The sequence below is a fragment of the Ambystoma mexicanum genome, chromosome 14, assembly GCF_040938575.1.
Source record: "Ambystoma mexicanum isolate Mex_15411 chromosome 14, UKY_AmexF1_1, whole genome shotgun sequence".
In the NCBI taxonomy this organism is placed as follows: Eukaryota; Metazoa; Chordata; class Amphibia; order Caudata; family Ambystomatidae; genus Ambystoma; species Ambystoma mexicanum.
The window spans coordinates 566,507,479-566,528,761 of NC_090940.1; positions in this window are offsets into that span (position 1 = coordinate 566,507,479).

Genomic DNA, 21,283 nt, shown 5'->3' on the forward strand with positions numbered 1-21,283 from the left:
ACCTTTTTGCAGGCCTAAGATGCATTTTAAGGCCCCTTTTGCCTGCTAACATATTCTGAACGTTCATGGGTGTAGGATGCATTTTCCGTGCCCAAAATATTTTTGGGAAATTCAGTGGTCTAGGGTGCGGGTTAATGCTCCTTTCAAGCTGCAAATGTTTTTGGGTCATTCCGAGCTCTCTGACAGTTTTTGGGCCACCAACATTTTCTGGACTTTAGGGGGTCTAGGATGTCTGTAAACCCCTTTTTTGAGCCTTCAAAGTTTTCAACCTTTTTGCAGGCCTAAGATGCATTTTAAGGCCTTTTTTGCCTGCTAACATATTCTGAACATTCACGGGTGTAGGATGCATTTTCCGTGCCCAAAATATTTTTGGGAAATTCAGTCGTCTAGGATGCAGGTTAATGCCCCTTTCAGGCTTCAAATGTTTTTGGGACATTCAGAGCTCTCTGACACAGTTTTTGTGCCACCAACATTTTCTGGACTTTACGGGGTGTAGGATGTCTGTAAACCCCTTTTTTGGGCCTGCAAAGTTTTAAACCTTTTTGCAGGCCTAAGATGCATTTTAAGGCCTTTTTTGGGCTGCTAACATATACTGAACGTTCAGGGGTATAGGATTCATTTTTTCGTTCCCAATATATTTTTGGGATTTTCAGTGGTCTAGGATACAGGTTAATGCCCCTTTCAGGCTGCAAATGTTTTTGGGACATTCAGAGCTCTCTGACACATTTTTTGGGCCACCAATATTTTCTGGACTTTAGGGGCTCTAGGATGCCTGTAAACCCCTTTTTTGGGCATCCAAAGTTTTCAACCTTTTTGCAGGCCTAAGATGCATTTTAAGGCCTTTTTGGGCTGCTAACATATACTGAACTTTCAAGGTGTAGGATGCATTTTCCGTGCCCAAAACATTTTTGGGAAATTCAGTGGTCTAGGATGCGGGTTAATGCCCCTTTCAGGCTGCAAATGTTTTTGGGACATTCATAGCTCTCTGACACAGTTTTTGGGCCACCAACATTTTCTGGACTTTAGCGGGTTTAGGATATCTGTAAACCCCTTTTTTGGGCCTCCAAAGTTTTCAACCTTTTTGCAGGCCTAAGATGCATTTTAAGGCCTTTTTTGCCTGCTAACATATTCTGAACGTTCAAGGGTGTAGGTTGCATTTTTTGTGCCCAATATATTTTTGGGAATTTCAGTGGTCTAGGGTGCAGGTTAATGCCCCTTTCAGGCTGCAAATGTTTTTGGGACATTCAGAGCTCTCTGACAGTTTTTGGGCCACCAACATTTTCTGGACTTTAGGGGGTCTAGGATGTCTGTAAACCCCTTTTTTGGGCCTCCAAACTTTTCAACCTTTTTGCAGGCCTAAGATGCATTTTAAGGCCCCTTTTGCCTGCTAACATATTCTGAACGTTCATGGGTGTAGGATGCATTTTCCGTGCCCAAAATATTTTTGGGAAATTCAGTCATCTAGGATGCGGGTTAATGCACCTTTCAGGCTGCAAATGTTTTTGGGACATTCAGAGCGCTCTGACACAGTTTTTGGGCCACAAACATTTTCTGGACTTTAGGGGGTCTAGGATGTCTGTAAAGCCCTTTTTTGGGCCTCCAAAGTTTTCAACCTTTTTGCAGGCCTTAGATGCATTTTAAGGGCTTTTTTGGCTGCTAACATATACTGAACGTTTAGTGGTATAGGATTCATTTTTTCGTTCCCAATATATTTTTGGGATTTTCAGTGGTCTAGGATGCGGGTTAATGCCCCTTTCAGGCTGCAAATGTTTTTGGGACATTCAGAGCTCTCTGACACATTTTTTGGGCCACCAATATTTTCTGGACTTTAGGGGCTCTAGGATGCCTGTAAACCCCTTTTTTGGGCATCCAAAGTTTTCAACCTTTTTGCAGGCCTAAGATGCATTTTAAGGCCTTTTTGGGCTGCTAACATATACTGAACTTTCAAGGTGTAGGATGCATTTTCCGTGCCCAAAACATTTTTGGGAAATTCAGTGGTCTAGGATGCGGGTTAATGCCCCTTTCAGGCTGCAAATGTTTTTGGGACATTCAGAGCTCTCTGACACAGTTTTTGGGCCACCAACATTTTCTGGACTTTAGCGGGTTTAGGATATCTGTAAACCCCTTTTTTGGGCCTCCAAAGTTTTCAACATTTTTGCAGGCCTAAGATGCATTTTAAGGCCTTTTTTGCCTGCTAACATATTCTGAACGTTCAAGGGTGTAGGTTGCATTTTTTGTGCCCAATATATTTTTGGGAATTTCAGTGGTCTAGGGTGCGGGTTAATGCTCCTTTCAAGCTGCAAATGTTTTTGGGTCATTCCGAGCTCTCTGACAGTTTTTGTGCCACCAACATTTTCTGGACTTTAGGGGGTCTAGGATGTCTGTAAACCCCTTTTTTGGGCCTGCAAAGTTTTAAACCTTTTTGCAGGCCTAAGATGCATTTTAAGGCCTTTTTTGGGCTGCTAACATATACTGAACGTTCAGGGGTATAGGATTCATTTTTTCGTTCCCAATATATTTTTGGGATTTTCAGTGGTCTAGGATGCAGGTTAATGCCCCTTTCAGGCTGCAAATGTTTTTGGGACATTCAGAGCTCTCTGACAGTTTTTGGGCCACCAACATTTTCTGGACTTTAGGGGGTCTAGGATGTCTGTAAACCCCTTTTTTGGGCCTCCAAAGTTTTCAACCTTTTTGCAGGCCTAAGATGCATTTTAAGGCCCCTTTTGCCTGCTAACATATTCTGAACGTTCATGGGTGTAGGATGCATTTTCCGTGCCCAAAATATTTTTGGGAAATTCAGTCATCTAGGATGCGGGTTAATGCACCTTTCAGGCTGCAAATGTTTTTGGGACATTCAGAGCGCTCTGACACAGTTTTTGGGCCACAAACATTTTCTGGACTTTATGGGGTCTAGGATGTCTGTAAAGCCCTTTTTTGGGCCTCCAAAGTTTTCAACCTTTTTGCAGGCCTTAGATGCATTTTAAGGGCTTTTTTGGCTGCTAACATATACTGAACGTTTAGTGGTATAGGATTCATTTTTTCGTTCCCAATATATTTTTGGGATTTTCAGTGGTCTAGGATGCGGGTTAATGCCCCTTTCAGGCTGCAACTGTTTTTGGGACATTCAGAGCTCTCTGACACATTTTTTGGGCCACCAATATTTTCTGGACTTTAGGGGCTCTAGGATGCCTGTAAACCCCTTTTTTGGGCCTCCAAAGTTTTCAACCTTTTTGCAGGCCCAAGATGCATTTTAAGGCCTTTTTTGCCTGCTAACATATTCTGAACTTTCAAGGGTGTAGGATGCATTTTCCGTGCACAAAATACTTTTTGGAAATTCAGTCGTCTAGGATGCGGGTTAATGCCCCTTTCAGGCTGCAAATGTTTTTGGGACATTCAGAGCTCTCTGACACAGTTTTTGGGCCACAAACATTTTCTGGACTTTAGGGGGTTCTAGGATGTCTGTAAACCCCTTTTTTGGGCCTCCAAAGTTTTCAACCTTTTTGCAGGCCTAAGAAGCATTTTAAGGCCTTTTTTGCCTGCTAACATATTCTAACGTTCAGGGGTGTAGGATGCATTTTTCATGCCCAAAATATTTTTGAGAATTTCAGTGGTCTAGGATGAGGGTTAATGCCCCTTTCAGGCTGCAAATGTTTTTGGGACATTCAGATCTCTCTGACACAGTTTTTGGGCCACCAATATTTTCTGGACTTTAGGGGCTCTAGGATGCCTGTAAACCCCTTTTTTGGGCATCCAAAGTTTTCAACCTTTTTGCAGGCCTAAGATGCATTTTAAGGCCTTTTTGGGCTGCTAACATATACTGAACTTTCAGGGTGTAGGATGGATTTTCCGTGCCCAAAATATTTTTGGGAAATTCAGTGGTCTAGGGTGCGGGTTAATGCTCCTTTCAAGCTGCAAATGTTTTTGGGTCATTCCGAGCTCTCTGACAGTTTTTGGGCCACCATCATTTTCTGGACTTTAGGGGGTCTAGGATGTCTGTAAACCCCTTTTTTGGGCCTCCAAAGTTTTCAACCTTTTTGCAGGCCTAAGATGCATTTTAAGGCCTTTATTGCCTGCTAACATATTCTGAACATTCACGGGTGTAGGATGCATTTTCCGTGCCCAAAATATTTTTGGGAAATTCAGTCGTCTAGGATGCGGGTTAATGCCCCTTTCAGGCTTCAAATGTTTTTGGGACATTGAGAGCTCTCTGACACAGTTTTTGGGCCACCAACATTTTCTGGACTTTAGGGGGTCTAGGATGTCTGTAAACCCCTTTTTTGGGCCTGCAAAGTTTTAAACCTTTTTGCAGGCCTAAAATGCATTTAAGGCCTTTTTTGGGCTGCTAACATATACTGAACTTTCAGGGGTGTAGGATGCATTTTTCGTGCCCAATATATTTTTGGGAATTTCAGTTTTCTAGGGTGCGGGTACATGCCCCTTTCAAGCTGCAAATGTTTTTGGTTCATTCAGAGCTCTCTGACAGTTTTTGGGCCACCAACATTTTCTGGACTTTAGGGGGTCTAGGATGTCTGTGAACCCCTTTTTTGAGCCTCCAAAGTTTTCAACCTTTTTGCAGGCCTCAGATGCATTTTAAGGCCTTTTTTGCCTGCTAACATATTCTGAACGTTCACGGGTGTAGGATGCGAACGTTCATGGGTGTAGGATGCATTTTTCGTACCCAAAATATTTTTGAGAATTTCAGTGGTCTAGGATGCGGGTTAATGCCCCTTTGAAGCTGCAAATGTTTTTGGGTCATTCAGAGCTCTCTGACAGTTTTTGGGCCACCAACATTTTCTGGACTTTAGGGGGTCTAGGATGTCTGTAAACCCCTTTTTTGGGCCTCCAAAGTTTTCAACCTTTTTGCAGGCCTAAGATGCATTTTAAGGCCTTTTTTGCCTGCTAACATATTCTGAACGTTCACGGGTGTAGGATGCGAACGTTCATGGGTGTAGGATGCATTTTTCGTACCCAAAATATTTTTGAGAAATTCAGTCGTCTAGGATGCGGGTTCATGCCCCTTTCAGGCTGCAAATGTTTTTGGGCCATTCAGAGCTCTCTGACAGTTTTTGGGCCACCAACATTTTCTGGACTTTAGGGGGTCTAGGATGTCTGTGAACCCCTTTTTTGAGCCTCCAAAGTTTTCAACCTTTTTGCAGGCCTTAGATGCATTTTCAGGGCTTTTTTGCCTGCTAACATATTCTGAAAGTTCACGGGTGTAGGATGCGAACGTTCATGGGTGTAGGATGCATTTTTCGTACCCAAAATATTTTTGAGAAATTCAGTCGTCTAGGATGCGGGTTCATGCCCCTTTCAGGCTGCAAATGTTTTTGGGCCATTCAGAGCTCTCTGACAGTTTTTGGGCCACCAACATTTTCTGGACTTTAGGGGGTCTAGGATGTCTGTGAACCCCTTTTTTGAGCCTCCAAAGTTTTCAACCTTTTTGCAGGCCTCAGATGCATTTTAAGGCCTTTTTTGCCTGCTAACATATTCTGAACGTTCACGGGTGTAGGATGCGAACGTTCATGGGTGTAGGATGCATTTTTCGTACCCAAAATATTTTTGAGAAATTCAGTCGTCTAGGATGCGGGTTCATGCCCCTTTCAGGCTGCAAATGTTTTTGGGCCATTCAGAGCTCTCTGACACAGTTTTTGGGCCACAAACATTTTCTGGACTTTAGGGGGTCTAGGATGTCTGTAAAGCCCTTTTTTGGGCCTCCAAAGTTTTCAACCTTTTTGCAGGCCTTAGATGCATTTTCAGGGCTTTTTTGGCTGCTAACATATACTGAACGTTCAAGGGTATAGGATTCATTTTTTCGTCCCCAATATATTTTTGGGATTTTCAGTGGTCTAGGATGCGGGTTAATGCCCCTTTCAGGCTGCAAATGTTTTTGGGACATTCAGAGCTCTCTGACACAGTTTTTGGGCCACCAATATTTTCTGGACTTTAGGGGCTCTAGGATGCCTGTAAACCCCTTTTTTGGGCATCCAAAGTTTTCAACCTTTTTGCAGGCCTAAGATGCATTTTAAGGCCTTTTTGGGCTGCTAACATATACTGAACTTTCAAGGTGTAGGATGCATTTTCCGTGCCCAAAACATTTTTGGGAAATTCAGTGTTCTAGGATGCGGGTTAATGCCCCTTTCAGGCTGCAAATGTTTTTGGGACATTCAGAGCTCTCTGACACAGTTTTTGGGCCACCAACATTTTCTGGACTTTAGGGGGTTTAGGATATCTGTAAACCCCTTTTTTGGGCCTCCAAAGTTTTCAACCTTTTTGCAGGCCTAAGATGCATTTTAAGGCCTTTTTTGCCTGCTAACATATTCTGAACGTTCACGGGTGTAGGATGCATTTTCCGTGCACAAAATATTTTTTGGAAATTCAGTCGTCTAGGATGCGGGTTAATGCCCCTTTCAGGCTGCAAATGTTTTTGGGACATTCAGAGCTCTCTGGCACAGTTTTTGGGCCACAAACATTTTCTGGACTTTAGGGGGTTCTAGGATGTCTGTAAAGCCCTTTTTTGGGCCTCCAAAGTTTTCAACCTTTTTGCCGGCCTTAGATGCATTTTAAGGCCTTTTTTGGGCTGCTAACATATACTGAACTTTCAGGGGTGTAGGATGCATTTTTTGTGCCCAATATATTTTTGGGAATTTCAGTGGTCTAGGGTGCAGGTTAATGCTCCTTTCAAGCTGCAAATGTTTTTGGGACATTCAGAGCTCTCTGACAGTTTTTGCGCCACCAACATTTCTGGACTTTAGGGGGTCTAGGATATCTGTAAACCCCTTTTTTGGGCCTCCAAAGTTTTCAACCTTTTTGCAGGCCTAAGATGCATTTTAAGGCCTTTTTTGCCTGCTAACATATTCTAACGTTCAGGGGTGTAGGATGCATTTTTCACGCCCAAAATATTTTTGAGAATTTCAGTGGTCTAGGATGAGGGTTAATGCCCCTTTCAGGCTGCAAATGTTTTTGGGACATTCAGAGCTCTCTGACACAGTTTTTGGGCCACCAATATTTTCTGGACTTTAGGGGCTCTAGGATGCCTGTAAACCCCTTTTTTGGGCATCCAAAGTTTTCAACCTTTTTGCAGGCCTAAGATGCATTTTAAGGCCTTTTTGGGCTGCTAACATATACTGAACTTTCAGGGTGTAGGATGCATTTTCCGTGCCCAAAATATTTTTGGGAAATTCAGTGGTCTAGGATGCGGGTTAATGCTCCTTTCAAGCTGCAAATGTTTTTGGGTCATTCCGAGCTCTCTGACAGTTTTTGGGCCACCAACATTTTCTGGACTTTAGGGGGTCTAGGATGTCTGTAAACCCCTTTTTTGGGCCTCCAAAGCTTTCAACCTTTTTGCAGGCCTAAGATGCATTTTAAGGCCTTTATTGCCTGCTAACATATTCTGAACATTCACGGGTGTAGGATGCATTTTCCGTGCCCAAAATATTTTTGGGAAATTCAGTCGTCTAGGATGCGGGTTAATGCCCCTTTCAGGCTTCAAATGTTTTTGGGACATTCAGAGCTCTCTGATACACTTTTTGGGCCACCAACATTTTCTGGACTTTAGGGGGTGTAGGATGTCTGTAGACCCCTTTTTTGGGCCTCCACAGTTTTCAACCTTTTTGCAGGCCTAAGATGCATTTTAAGGCCTTTTTTGCCTGCTAACATATTCTGAACATTCACGGGTGTAGGATGCATTTTCCGTGCCCAAAATATTTTTGGGAAATTCAGTCGTCTAGGATGCGGGTTAATGCCCCTTTCAGGCTTCAAATGTTTTTGGGATATTCAGAGCTCTCTGATACACTTTTTGGGCCACCAACATTTTCTGGACTTTAGGGGGTCTAGGATGTCTGTAAACCCCTTTTTTGGGCCTGCAAAGTTTTAAACCTTTTTGCAGGCCTAAGATGCATTTTAAGGCCTTTTTTGGGCTGCTAACATATACTGAACTTTCAGGGGTATAGGATTCATTTTTCGTGCCCAATATATTTTTGGGATTTTCAGTGGTCGTCCAGGATGCGGGTTAATGCCCCTTTCAGGCTGCAAATGTTTTTGGGACATTCAGAGCTCTCTGACACAGTTTTTGGGCCACCAACATTTTCTGTACTTTAGGGGGTCTAGGATGTCTGTAAACCCCTTTTTTGGGCCTCCAAAGTTTTCAACCTTTTTGCAGGCCTAAAATGCATTTTAAGGAATTTTTTGGGCTGCTAACAGATACTGAACTTTCAGGGGTGTAGGATGCATTTTTCGTGCCCAATATATTTTTTGGAATTTCAGTGGTCTAGGGTGCGGGTTAATGCTCCTTTCAAGCTGCAAATGTTTTTGGGTTATTCAGAGCTCTCTGACAGTTTTTGGGCCACCAACATTTTCTGGACTTTAGGGGGTCTAGGATGTCTGTAAACCCCTTTTTTGAGCCTCCAAAGTTTTCAACCTTTTTTGCAGGCCTAAGATGCATTTTAAGAGCTTTTTTGCCTGCTAACATATTCTGAACGTTCAGAGGTATAGGATTCATTTTTCGTGCCCAATATATTTTTGGGATTTTCAGTGTTCTAGGATGTGGGTTAATGCCCCTTTCAGGCTGCAAATGTTTTTGGGACATTCAGAGCTCTCTGACACAGTTTTTGGGCCACCAACATTTTCTGGACTTTAGGGGGTGTAGGATGTCTGTAAACCCCTTTTTTGGGCCTGCAAAGTTTTAAACCTTTTTGCAGGCCTAAGATGCATTTAAGGCCTTTTTTGGGCTGCTAACATATACTGAACTTTCAGGGGTGTAGGATGCATTTTTCGTGCCCAATATATTTTTGGGAATTTCAGTGTTCTAGGGTGCGGGTACATGCCCCTTTCAAGCTGCAAATGTTTTTGGGTCATTCAGAGCTCTCTTTTGGGCCACCAACATTTTCTGGACTTTCGGGGGTCTAGGATGTCTGTGAACCCCTTTTTTGAGCCTCCAAAGTTTTCAACCTTTTTGCAGGCCTCAGATGCATTTTAAGGCCCTTTTTGCCTGCTAACATATTCTGAACGTTCACGGGTGTAGGATGCATTTTCCGTGCCGAAAATATTTTTGGGAAATTCAGTCGTCTAGGATGCGGGTTAATGCCCCTTTCAGGCTGCAAATGTTTTTGGGACATTCAGAGCTCTCTGACACAGTTTTTGGGCCACCAACATTTTCTGGACTTTACGGGGTGTAGGATGTCTGTAAACCCCTTTTTTGGGCCTCCAAAGTTTTCAACCTTTTTGCAGGCGTAAGATGCATTTTAAGGCCTTTTTTGGGCTGCTAACATATCCTGAACTTTCTAGGGTGTAGGATGCATTTTTCGTGCCCAATATATTTTTTGGAATTTCAGTGGTCTAAGGTGCGGGTTAATGCTCCTTTCAAGCTGCAAATGTTTTTGGGTCATTCCGAGCTCTCTGACAGTTTTTGGGCCACCAACATTTTCTGGACTTTAGGGGGTCTAGGATGTCTGTAAACCCCTTTTTTGGGCCTCCAAAGTTTTCAACCTTTTTGCAGGCCTAAGATGCATTTTAAGGCCTTTTTTGCCTGCTAACATATTCTGAACATTCACGGGTGTAGGATGCATTTTCCGTGCCCAAAATATTTTTGGGAAATTCAGTCGTCTAGGATGCGGGTTAATGCCCCTTTCAGGCTTCAAATGTTTTTGGGACATTCAGAGCTCTCTGATACACTTTTTGGGCCACCAACATTTTCTGGACTTTAGGGGATGTAGGATGTCTGTAAACCCCTTTTTTGGGCCTCCAAAGTTTTCAACCTTTTTGCAGGCCTAAGATGCATTTTAAGAGTTTTTTTGCCTGCTAACATATTCTGAACTTTCAGGGGTATAGGATTCATTTTTCGTGCCCAATATATTTTTGGGAATTTCAGTGGTCTAGGGTGCGGGTTAATGCTCCTTTCAAGCTGCAAATGTTTTTGGGTCATTCCGAGATCTCTGACAGTTTTTGGGCCACCAACATTTTCTGGACTTTAGGGGGTCTAGGATGTCTGTAAACCCTTTTTTTGAGCCTCCAAAGTTTTCAACCTTTTTGCAGGCCTAAGATGCATTTTAAGGGCTTTTTTGGCTGCTAACATATACTGAACGTTCAGGGGTATAGGATTCATTTTTTCGTTCCCAATATATTTTTGGGATTTTCAGTGGTCTAGGATGCAGGTTAATGCCCCTTTCAGGCTGCAAATGTTTTTGGGACATTCAGAGCTCTCTGACAGTTTTTGGGCCACCAACATTTTCTGGACTTTAGGGGGTCTAGGATGTCTGTAAACCCCTTTTTAGGGCCTCCAAAGTTTTCAACCTTTTTGCAGGCCTAAGATGCATTTTAAGGCCCCTTGTGCCTGCTAACATATTCTGAACGTTCATGGGTGTAGGATGCATTTTCCGTGCCCAAAATATTTTTGGGAAATTCAGTCATCTAGGATGCGGGTTAATGCACCTTTCAGGCTGCAAATGTTTTTGGGACATTCAGAGCTCTCTGACAGTTTTTGGGCCACCAACATTTTCTGGACTTTAGGGGGTCTAGGATGTCTGTAAACCCCTTTTTTGGGCCTCCAAAGTTTTCAACCTTTTTGCAGGCCTAAGATGCATTTTAAGGCCTTTTTTGCCTGCTAACATATTCTGAACATTCACGGGTGTAGGATGCATTTTCCGTGCCCAAAATATTTTTGGGAAATTCAGTCGTCTAGGATGCAGGTTAATGCCCCTTTCAGGCTTCAAATGTTTTTGGGACATTCAGAGCTCTCTGATACACTTTTTGGGCCACCAACATTTTCTGGACTTTAGGGGGTGTAGGATGTCTGTAAACCCTTTTTTTGGGCCTCCAAAGTTTTCAACCTTTTTTGCAGGCCTAAGATGCATTTTAAGAGCTTTTTTGCCTGCTAACATATTCTGAACGTTCAGGGGTATAGGATTCATTTTTCGTGCCCAAAAATTTTTTGGGATTTTCAGTGGTCTAGGATGCGGGTTAATGCCCCTTTCAGGCTGCAAATGTTTTTGGGACATTCAGAGCTCTCTGACACCGTTTTTGGGCCACCAACATTTTCTGGAATTTAGCGGGTCTAGGATGTCTGTAAACCCCTTTTTTGGGCCTGCAAAGTTTTAAACCTTTTTGCAGGCCTAAGATGCATTTAAGGCCTTTTTTGGGCTGCTAACATATACTGAACTTTCAGGGGTGTAGGATGCATTTTTCGTGCCCAATATATTTTTGGGAATTTCAGTGTTCTAGGGTGCGGGTTAATGCTCCTTTCAAGCTGCAAATGTTTTTGGGTCATTCCGAGCTCTCTGACAGTTTTTGGGCCACCAACATTTTCTGGACTTTAGGGGGTCTAGGATGTCTGTAAACCCCTTTTTTGAGCCTCCAAAGTTTTCAACCTTTTTGCAGGCCTAAGATGCATTTTAAGGCCTTTTTTGCCTGCTAACATATTCTGAACATTCACGGGTATAGGATTCATTTTTCGTGCCGAATATATTTTTGAGATTTTCGGTGGTCTAGGATGCGGGTTAATGCCCCTTTCAGGCTGCAAATGTTTTTGGGACATTCAGAGCTCTCTGACACAGTTTTTGGGCCACCAACATTTTCTGGATTTTAGGGGGTCTAGGATGTCTGTAAACCCCTTTTTTGGGCCTGCAAAGTTTTAAACCTTTTTGCAGGCCTAAGATGCATTTTAAGGCCTTTTTTGGGCTGCTAACATATACTGAACTTTCAGGGGTGTAGGATGCATTTTTCGTGCCCAATATATTTTTTGGAATTTCAGTGGTCTAGGGTGCGGGTTAATGCTCCTTTCAAGCTGCAAATGTTTTTGGGTCATTCCGAGCTCTCTGACAGTTTTTGGGCCACCAACATTTTCTGGACTTTAGGGGGTCTAGGATGTCTGTGAACCCCTTTTTTGAGCCTCCAAAGTTTTCAACTTTTTTGCAGGCCTTAGATGCATTTTAAGGCCTTTTTTGCCTGCTAACATATTCTGAACGTTCACGGGTGTAGGATGCATTTTCCGTGCCCAAAATATTTTTGGGAAATTCAGTCGTCTAGGATGCGGGTTAATGCCCCTTTCAGGCTGCAAATGTTTTTGGGACATTCAGAGCTCTCTGACACAGTTTTTGGGCCACCAATATTTTCTGGACTTTAGGGGCTCTAGGATGCCTATAAACCCCTTTTTTGGGCATCCAAAGTTTTCAACCTTTTTGCAGGCCTAAGATGCATTTTAAGGCCTTTTTTGGGCTGCTAACATATCCTGAACTTTCTAGGGTGTAGGATGCATTTTTCGTGCCCAATATATTTTTTGGAATTTCAGTGGTCTAGGGTGCGGGTTAATGCTCCTTTCAAGCTGCAAATGTTTTTGGGTCATTCCGAGCTCTCTGACAGTTTTTGGGCCACCAACATTTTCTGGACTTTAGGGGGTCTAGTATGTCTGTAAACCCCTTTTTTGGGCCTGCAAAGTTTTAAACCTTTTTGCAGGCCTAAGATGCATTTAAGGCCTTTTTTGGGCTGCTAACATATACTGAACTTTCAGGGGTGTAGGATGCATTTTTCGTGCCCTATATATTTTTGGGAATTTCAGTGTTCTACGGTGCGGGTACATGCCCCTTTCAAGCTGCAAATGTTTGTGGGTCATTCAGAGCTCTCTGACAGTTTTTGGGCCACCAACATTTTCTGGACTTTAGGGGGTCTAGGATGTCTGTGAACCCCTTTTTTGAGCCTCCAAAGTTTTCAACCTTTTTGCAGGCCTCAGATGCATTTTAAGGCCTTTTTTTCCTGCTAACATATTCTGAACGTTCACGGGTGTAGGATGCATTTTCCGTGCCCAAAATATTTTTGGGAAATTCAGTCGTCTAGGATGCGGGTTAATGCCCCTTTCAGGCTGTAAATGTTTTTGGGACATTCAGAGCTCTCTGACACAGTTTTTGGGCCACCAACATTTTCTGGACTTTACGGGGTGTAGGATGTCTGTAAACCCCTTTTTTGGGCCTCCAAAGTTTTCAACCTTTTTGCAGGCCTAAGATGCATTTTAAGGCCTTTTTTGGGCTGCTAACATATCCTGAACTTTCTAGGGTGTAGGATGCATTTTTCGTGCCCAATATATTTTTTGGAATTTCAGTGGTCTAGGGTGCGGGTTAATGCTCCTTTCAAGCTGCAAATGTTTTTGGGTCATTCTGAGCTCTCTGACACAGTTTTTGGGCCACCAACATTTTCTGGATTTTAGGGGGTCTAGGATGTCTGTAAACCCCTTTTTTGGGCCTGCAAAGTTTTCAACCTTTTTGCAGGCCTAAGATGCATTTTAAGGCCTTTTTTGGGCTGCTAACATATACTGAACTTTCAGGGGTGTAGGATGCATTTTTCGTGCCCAATATATTTTTGGGATTTTCAGTGGTCTAGGATGCGGGTTAATGCCCCTTTCAGGCTGGAAATGTTTTTGGGACATTCAGAGCTCTCTGATACACTTTTTGGGCCACCAACATTTTCTGGACTTTAGGGGGTGTAGGATGTCTGTAAACCCCTTTTTTGGGCCTCCAAAGTTTTCAACCTTTTTGCAGGCCTAAGATGCATTTTAAGAGTTTTTTTGCCTGCTAACATATTCTGAACTTTCAGGGGTATAGGATTCATTTTTCGTGCCCAATATATTTTTGGGATTTTCAGTGGTCTAGGGTGCGGGTTAATGCTCCTTTCAAGCTGCAAATGTTTTTGGGTCATTCCGAGCTCTCTGACAGTTTTTGGGCCACCAACATTTTCTGGACTTTAGGGGGTCTAGGATGTCTGTAAACCCCTTTTTTGAGCCTCCAAAGTTTTCAACCTTTTTGCAGGCCTAAGATGCATTTTAAGGCCTTTTTTGCCTGCTAACATATTCTGAACATTCACGGGTATAGGATTCATTTTTCGTGCCGAATATATTTTTGAGATTTTCGGTGGTCTAGGATGCGGGTTAATGCCCCTTTCAGGCTGCAAATGTTTTTGGGACATTCAGAGCTCTCTGACACAGTTTTTGGGCCACCAACATTTTCTGGATTTTAGGGGGTCTAGGATGTCTGTAAACCCCTTTTTTGGGCCTGCAAAGTTTTAAACCTTTTTGCAGGCCTAAGATGCATTTTAAGGCCTTTTTTGGGCTGCTAACATATACTGAACTTTCAGGGGTGTAGGATGCATTTTTCGTGCCCAATATATTTTTGGGATTTTCAGTGGTCTAGGATGCGGGTTAATGCCCCTTTCAGGCTGGGAATGTTTTTGGGACATTCAGAGCTCTCTGATACACTTTTTGGGCCACCAACATTTTCTGGACTTTAGGGGGTGTAGGATGTCTGTAAACCCCTTTTTTGGGCCTCCAAAGTTTTCAACCTTTTTGCAAGCCTAAGATGCATTTTAAGAGTTTTTTTGCCTGCTAACATATTCTGAACTTTCAGGGGTATAGGATTCATTTTTCGTGCCCAATATATTTTTGGGATTTTCAGTGGTCTAGGATGCGGGTTAATGCCCCTTTCAGGCTGCAAATGTTTTTGGGACATTCAGAGCTCTCTGATACACTTTTTGGGCCACCAACATTTTCTGGACTTTATGGGGTCTAGGATGTCTGTAAAGCCCTTTTTTGGGCCTCCAAAGTTTTCAACCTTTTTGCAGGCCTAAGATGCATTTTAGGGCTTTTTTGGCTGCTAACATATACTGAACGTTCAGGGGTATAGGATTCATTTTTTCGTTCCCAATATATTTTTGGGATTTTCAGTGGTCTATGATGCGGGTTAATGCCCCTTTCAGGCTGGAAATGTTTTTGGGACATTCAGAGCTCTCTGACACAGTTTTTGGGCCACCAACATTTTCTGGACTTTAGGGGGTCTAGGATGCCTGTAAAACCCTTTTTTGGGCCTTCAAAGTTTTCAACATTTTTGCAGGCCTAAAATGAATTTTAAGGCCTTTTTTGCCTGCTAACATATTCTGAACGTTCACTGGTGTAGGATGCATTTTCCGTGCCCAAAATATTTTTTGGAAATTCAGTCGTCTAGGATGCAGGTTAATGCCCCTTTCAGGCTGCAAATGTTTTTGGGACATTCAGAGCTCTCTGACACAGTTTTTGGGCCACAAACATTTTCTGGACTTTAGGGGGTCTAGGATGTCTGTAAAGCCCTTTTTTGGGCCTCCAAAGTTTTCAACCTTTTTGCAGGCCTTAGATGCATTTAAGGGCTTTTTAGGCTGCTAACATATACTGAACGTTCAGGGGTATAGGATTCATTTTTTCGTTCCCAATATATTTTTGGGATTTTCAGTGGTCTAGGATGCAGGTTAATGCCCCTTTCAGGCTGCAAATGTTTTTGGGACATTCAGAGCTCTCTGACAGTTTTTGGGCCACCAACATTTTCTGGACTTTAGGGGGTCTAGGATGTCTGTAAACCCCTTTTTTGGGCCTCCAAAGTTTTCAACCTTTTTGCAGGCCTAAGATGCATTTTAAGGCCCCTTTTGCCTGCTAACATATTCTGAACGTTCATGGGTGTAGGATGCATTTTCCGTGCCCAAAATATTTTTGGGAAATTCAGTGGTCTAGGGTGCGGGTTAATGCTCCTTTCAAGCTGCAAATGTTTTTGGGTCATTCCGAGCTCTCTGACAGTTTTTGGGCCACCAACATTTTCTGGACTTTAGGGGGTCTAGGATGTCTGTAAACCCCTTTTTTGAGCCTTCAAAGTTTTCAACCTTTTTGCAGGCCTAAGATGCATTTTAAGGCCTTTTTTGCCTGCTAACATATTCTGAACATTCACGGGTGTAGGATGCATTTTCCGTGCCCAAAATATTTTTGGGAAATTCAGTCGTCTAGGATGCAGGTTAATGCCCCTTTCAGGCTTCAAATGTTTTTGGGACATTCAGAGCTCTCTGACACAGTTTTTGTGCCACCAACATTTTCTGGACTTTACGGGGTGTAGGATGTCTGTAAACCCCTTTTTTGGGCCTGCAAAGTTTTAAACCTTTTTGCAGGCCTAAGATGCATTTTAAGGCCTTTTTTGGGCTGCTAACATATACTGAACGTTCAGGGGTATAGGATTCATTTTTTCGTTCCCAATATATTTTTGGGATTTTCAGTGGTCTAGGATACAGGTTAATGCCCCTTTCAGGCTGCAAATGTTTTTGGGACATTCAGAGCTCTCTGACACATTTTTTGGGCCACCAATATTTTCTGGACTTTAGGGGCTCTAGGATGCCTGTAAACCCCTTTTTTGGGCATCCAAAGTTTTCAACCTTTTTGCAGGCCTAAGATGCATTTTAAGGCCTTTTTGGGCTGCTAACATATACTGAACTTTCAAGGTGTAGGATGCATTTTCCGTGCCCAAAACATTTTTGGGAAATTCAGTGGTCTAGGATGCGGGTTAATGCCCCTTTCAGGCTGCAAATGTTTTTGGGACATTCATAGCTCTCTGACACAGTTTTTGGGCCACCAACATTTTCTGGACTTTAGCGGGTTTAGGATATCTGTAAACCCCTTTTTTGGGCCTCCAAAGTTTTCAACCTTTTTGCAGGCCTAAGATGCATTTTAAGGCCTTTTTTGCCTGCTAACATATTCTGAACGTTCAAGGGTGTAGGTTGCATTTTTTGTGCCCAATATATTTTTGGGAATTTCAGTGGTCTAGGGTGCAGGTTAATGCCCCTTTCAGGCTGCAAATGTTTTTGGGACATTCAGAGCTCTCTGACAGTTTTTGGGCCACCAACATTTTCTGGACTTTAGGGGGTCTAGGATGTCTGTAAACCCCTTTTTTGGGCCTCCAAACTTTTCAACCTTTTTGCAGGCCTAAGATGCATTTTAAGGCCCCTTTTGCCTGCTAACATATTCTGAACGTTCATGGGTGTAGGATGCATTTTCCGTGCCCAAAATATTTTTGGGAAATTCAGTCATCTAGGATGCGGGTTAATGCACCTTTCAGGCTGCAAATGTTTTTGGGACATTCAGAGCGCTCTGACACAGTTTTTGGGCCACAAACATTTTCTGGACTTTAGGGGGTCTAGGATGTCTGTAAAGCCCTTTTTTGGGCCTCCAAAGTTTTCAACCTTTTTGCAGGCCTTAGATGCATTTTAAGGGCTTTTTTGGCTGCTAACATATACTGAACGTTTAGTGGTATAGGATTCATTTTTTCGTTCCCAATATATTTTTGGGATTTTCAGTGGTCTAGGATGCGGGTTAATGCCCCTTTCAGGCTGCAAATGTTTTTGGGACATTCAGAGCTCTCTGACACATTTTTTGGGCCACCAATATTTTCTGGACTTTAGGGGCTCTAGGATGCCTGTAAACCCCTTTTTTGGGCATCCAAAGTTTTCAACCTTTTTGCAGGCCTAAGATGCATTTTAAGGCCTTTTTGGGCTGCTAACATATACTGAACTTTCAAGGTGTAGGATGCATTTTCCGTGCCCAAAACATTTTTGGGAAATTCAGTGGTCTAGGATGCGGGTTAATGCCCCTTTCAGGCTGCAAATGTTTTTGGGACATTCAGAGCTCTCTGACACAGTTTTTGGGCCACCAACATTTTCTGGACTTTAGCGGGTTTAGGATATCTGTAAACCCCTTTTTTGGGCCTCCAAAGTTTTCAACATTTTTGCAGGCCTAAGATGCATTTTAAGGCCTTTTTTGCCTGCTAACATATTCTGAACGTTCAAGGGTGTAGGTTGCATTTTTTGTGCCCAATATATTTTTGGGAATTTCAGTGGTCTAGGGTGCGGGTTAATGCTCCTTTCAAGCTGCAAATGTTTTTGGGTCATTCCGAGCTCTCTGACAGTTTTTGTGCCACCAACATTTTCTGGACTTTAGGGGGTCTAGGATGTCTGTAAACCCCTTTTTTGGGCCTGCAAAGTTTTAAACCTTTTTGCAGGCCTAAGATGCATTTTAAGGCCTTTTTTGGGCTGCTAACATATACTGAACGTTCAGGGGTATAGGATTCATTTTTTCGTTCCCAATATATTTTTGGGATTTTCAGTGGTCTAGGATGCAGGTTAATGCCCCTTTCAGGCTGCAAATGTTTTTGGGACATTCAGAGCTCTCTGACAGTTTTTGGGCCACCAACATTTTCTGGACTTTAGGGGGTCTAGGATGTCTGTAAACCCCTTTTTTGGGCCTCCAAAGTTTTCAACCTTTTTGCAGGCCTAAGATGCATTTTAAGGCCCCTTTTGCCTGCTAACATATTCTGAACGTTCATGGGTGTAGGATGCATTTTCCGTGCCCAAAATATTTTTGGGAAATTCAGTCATCTAGGATGCGGGTTAATGCACCTTTCAGGCTGCAAATGTTTTTGGGACATTCAGAGCGCTCTGACACAGTTTTTGGGCCACAAACATTTTCTGGACTTTATGGGGTCTAGGATGTCTGTAAAGCCCTTTTTTGGGCCTCCAAAGTTTTCAACCTTTTTGCAGGCCTTAGATGCATTTTAAGGGCTTTTTTGGCTGCTAACATATACTGAACGTTTAGTGGTATAGGATTCATTTTTTCGTTCCCAATATATTTTTGGGATTTTCAGTGGTCTAGGATGCGGGTTAATGCCCCTTTCAGGCTGCAAATGTTTTTGGGACATTCAGAGCTCTCTGACACATTTTTTGGGCCACCAATATTTTCTGGACTTTAGGGGCTCTAGGATGCCTGTAAACCCCTTTTTTGGGCCTCCAAAGTTTTCAACCTTTTTGCAGGCCCAAGATGCATTTTAAGGCCTTTTTTGCCTGCTAACATATTCTGAACTTTCAAGGGTGTAGGATGCATTTTCCGTGCACAAAATACTTTTTGGAAATTCAGTCGTCTAGGATGCGGGTTAATGCCCCTTTCAGGCTGCAAATGTTTTTGGGACATTCAGAGCTCTCTGACACAGTTTTTGGGCCACAAACATTTTCTGGACTTTAGGGGGTTCTAGGATGTCTGTAAAGCCCTTTTTTGGGCCTCCAAAGTTTTCAACCTTTTTGCCGGCCTTAGATGCATTTTAAGGCCTTTTTTGGGCTGCTAACATATACTGAACTTTCAGGGGTGTAGGTTGCATTTTTTGTGCCCAATATATTTTTGGGAATTTCAGTGGTCTAGGGTGCGGGTTAATGCTCCTTTCAAGCTGCAAATGTTTTTGGGACATTCAGAGCTCTCTGACAGTTTTTGCGCCACCAACATTTCTGGACTTTAGGGGGTCTAGGATATCTGTAAACCCCTTTTTTGGGCCTCCAAAGTTTTCAACCTTTTTGCAGGCCTAAGAAGCATTTTAAGGCCTTTTTTGCCTGCTAACATATTCTAACGTTCAGGGGTGTAGGATGCATTTTTCATGCCCAAAATATTTTTGAGAATTTCAGTGGTCTAGGATGAGGGTTAATGCCCCTTTCAGGCTGCAAATGTTTTTGGGACATTCAGATCTCTCTGACACAGTTTTTGGGCCACCAATATTTTCTGGACTTTAGGGGCTCTAGGATGCCTGTAAACCCCTTTTTTGGGCATCCAAAGTTTTCAACCTTTTTGCAGGCCTAAGATGCATTTTAAGGCCTTTTTGGGCTGCTAACATATACTGAACTTTCAGGGTGTAGGATGGATTTTCCGTGCCCAAAATATTTTTGGGAAATTCAGTGGTCTAGGGTGCGGGTTAATGCTCCTTTCAAGCTGCAAATGTTTTTGGGTCATTCCGAGCTCTCTGACAGTTTTTGGGCCACCATCATTTTCTGGACTTTAGGGGGTCTAGGATGTCTGTAAACCCCTTTTTTGGGCCTCCAAAGTTTTCAACCTTTTTGCAGGCCTAAGATGCATTTTAAGGCCTTTATTGCCTGCTAACATATTCTGAACATTCACGGGTGTAGGATGCATTTTCCGTGCCCAAAATATTTTTGGGAAATTCAGTCGTCTAGGATGCGGGTTAATGCCCCTTTCAGGCTTCAAATGTTTTTGGGACATTGAGAGCTCTCTAACACAGTTTTTGGGCCACCAACATTTTCTGGACTTTAGGGGGTCTAGGATGTCTGTAAACCCCTTTTTTGGGCCTGCAAAGTTTTAAACCTTTTTGCAGGCCTAAAATGCATTTAAGGCCTTTTTTGGGCTGCTAACATATACTGAACTTTCAGGGGTGTAGGATGCATTTTTCGTGCCCAATATATTTTTGGGAATTTCAGTTTTCTAGGGTGCGGGTACATGCCCCTTTCAAGCTGCAAATGTTTTTGGTTCATTCAGAGCTCTCTGACAGTTTTTGGGCCACCAACATTTTCTGGACTTTAGGGGGTCTAGGATGTCTGTGAACCCCTTTTTTGAGCCTCCAAAGTTTTCAACCTTTTTGCAGGCCTCAGATGCATTTTAAGGCCTTTTTTGCCTGCTAACATATTCTGAACGTTCCCGGGTGTAGGATGCGAACGTTCATGGGTGTAGGATGCATTTTTCGTACCCAAAATATTTTTGAGAATTTCAGTGGTCTAGGATGCGGGTTAATGCCCCTTTGAAGCTGCAAATGTTTTTGGGTCATTCAGAGCTCTCTGACAGTTTTTGGGCCACCAACATTTTCTGGACTTTAGGGGGTCTAGGATGTCTGTAAACCCCTTTTTTGGGCCTCCAAAGTTTTCAACCTTTTTGCAGGCCTAAGATGCATTTTAAGGCCTTTTTTGCCTGCTAACATATTCTGAACGTTCACGGGTGTAGGATGCGAACGTTCATGGGTGTAGGATGCATTTTTCGTACCCAAAATATTTTTGAGAAATTCAGTCGTCTAGGATGCGGGTTCATGCCCCTTTCAGGCTGCAAATGTTTTTGGGCCATTCAGAGCTCTCTGACAGTTTTTGGGCCACCAACATTTTCTGGACTTTAGGGGGTCTAGGATGTCTGTGAACCCCTTTTTTGAGCCTCCAAAGTTTTCAACCTTTTTGCAGGCCTTAGATGCATTTTCAGGGCTTTTTTGCCTGCTAACATATTCTGAAAGTTCACGGGTGTAGGATGCGAACGTTCATGGGTGTAGGATGCATTTTTCGTACCCAAAATATTTTTGAGAAATTCAGTCGTCTAGGATGCGGGTTCATGCCCCTTTCAGGCTGCAAATGTTTTTGGGCCATTCAGAGCTCTCTGACAGTTTTTGGGCCACCAACATTTTCTGGACTTTAGGGGGTCTAGGATGTCTGTGAACCCCTTTTTTGAGCCTCCAAAGTTTTCAACCTTTTTGCAGGCCTCAGATGCATTTTAAGGCCTTTTTTGCCTGCTAACATATTCTGAACGTTCACGGGTGTAGGATGCGAACGTTCATGGGTGTAGGATGCATTTTTCGTACCCAAAATATTTTTGAGAAATTCAGTCGTCTAGGATGCGGGTTCATGCCCCTTTCAGGCTGCAAATGTTTTTGGGCCATTC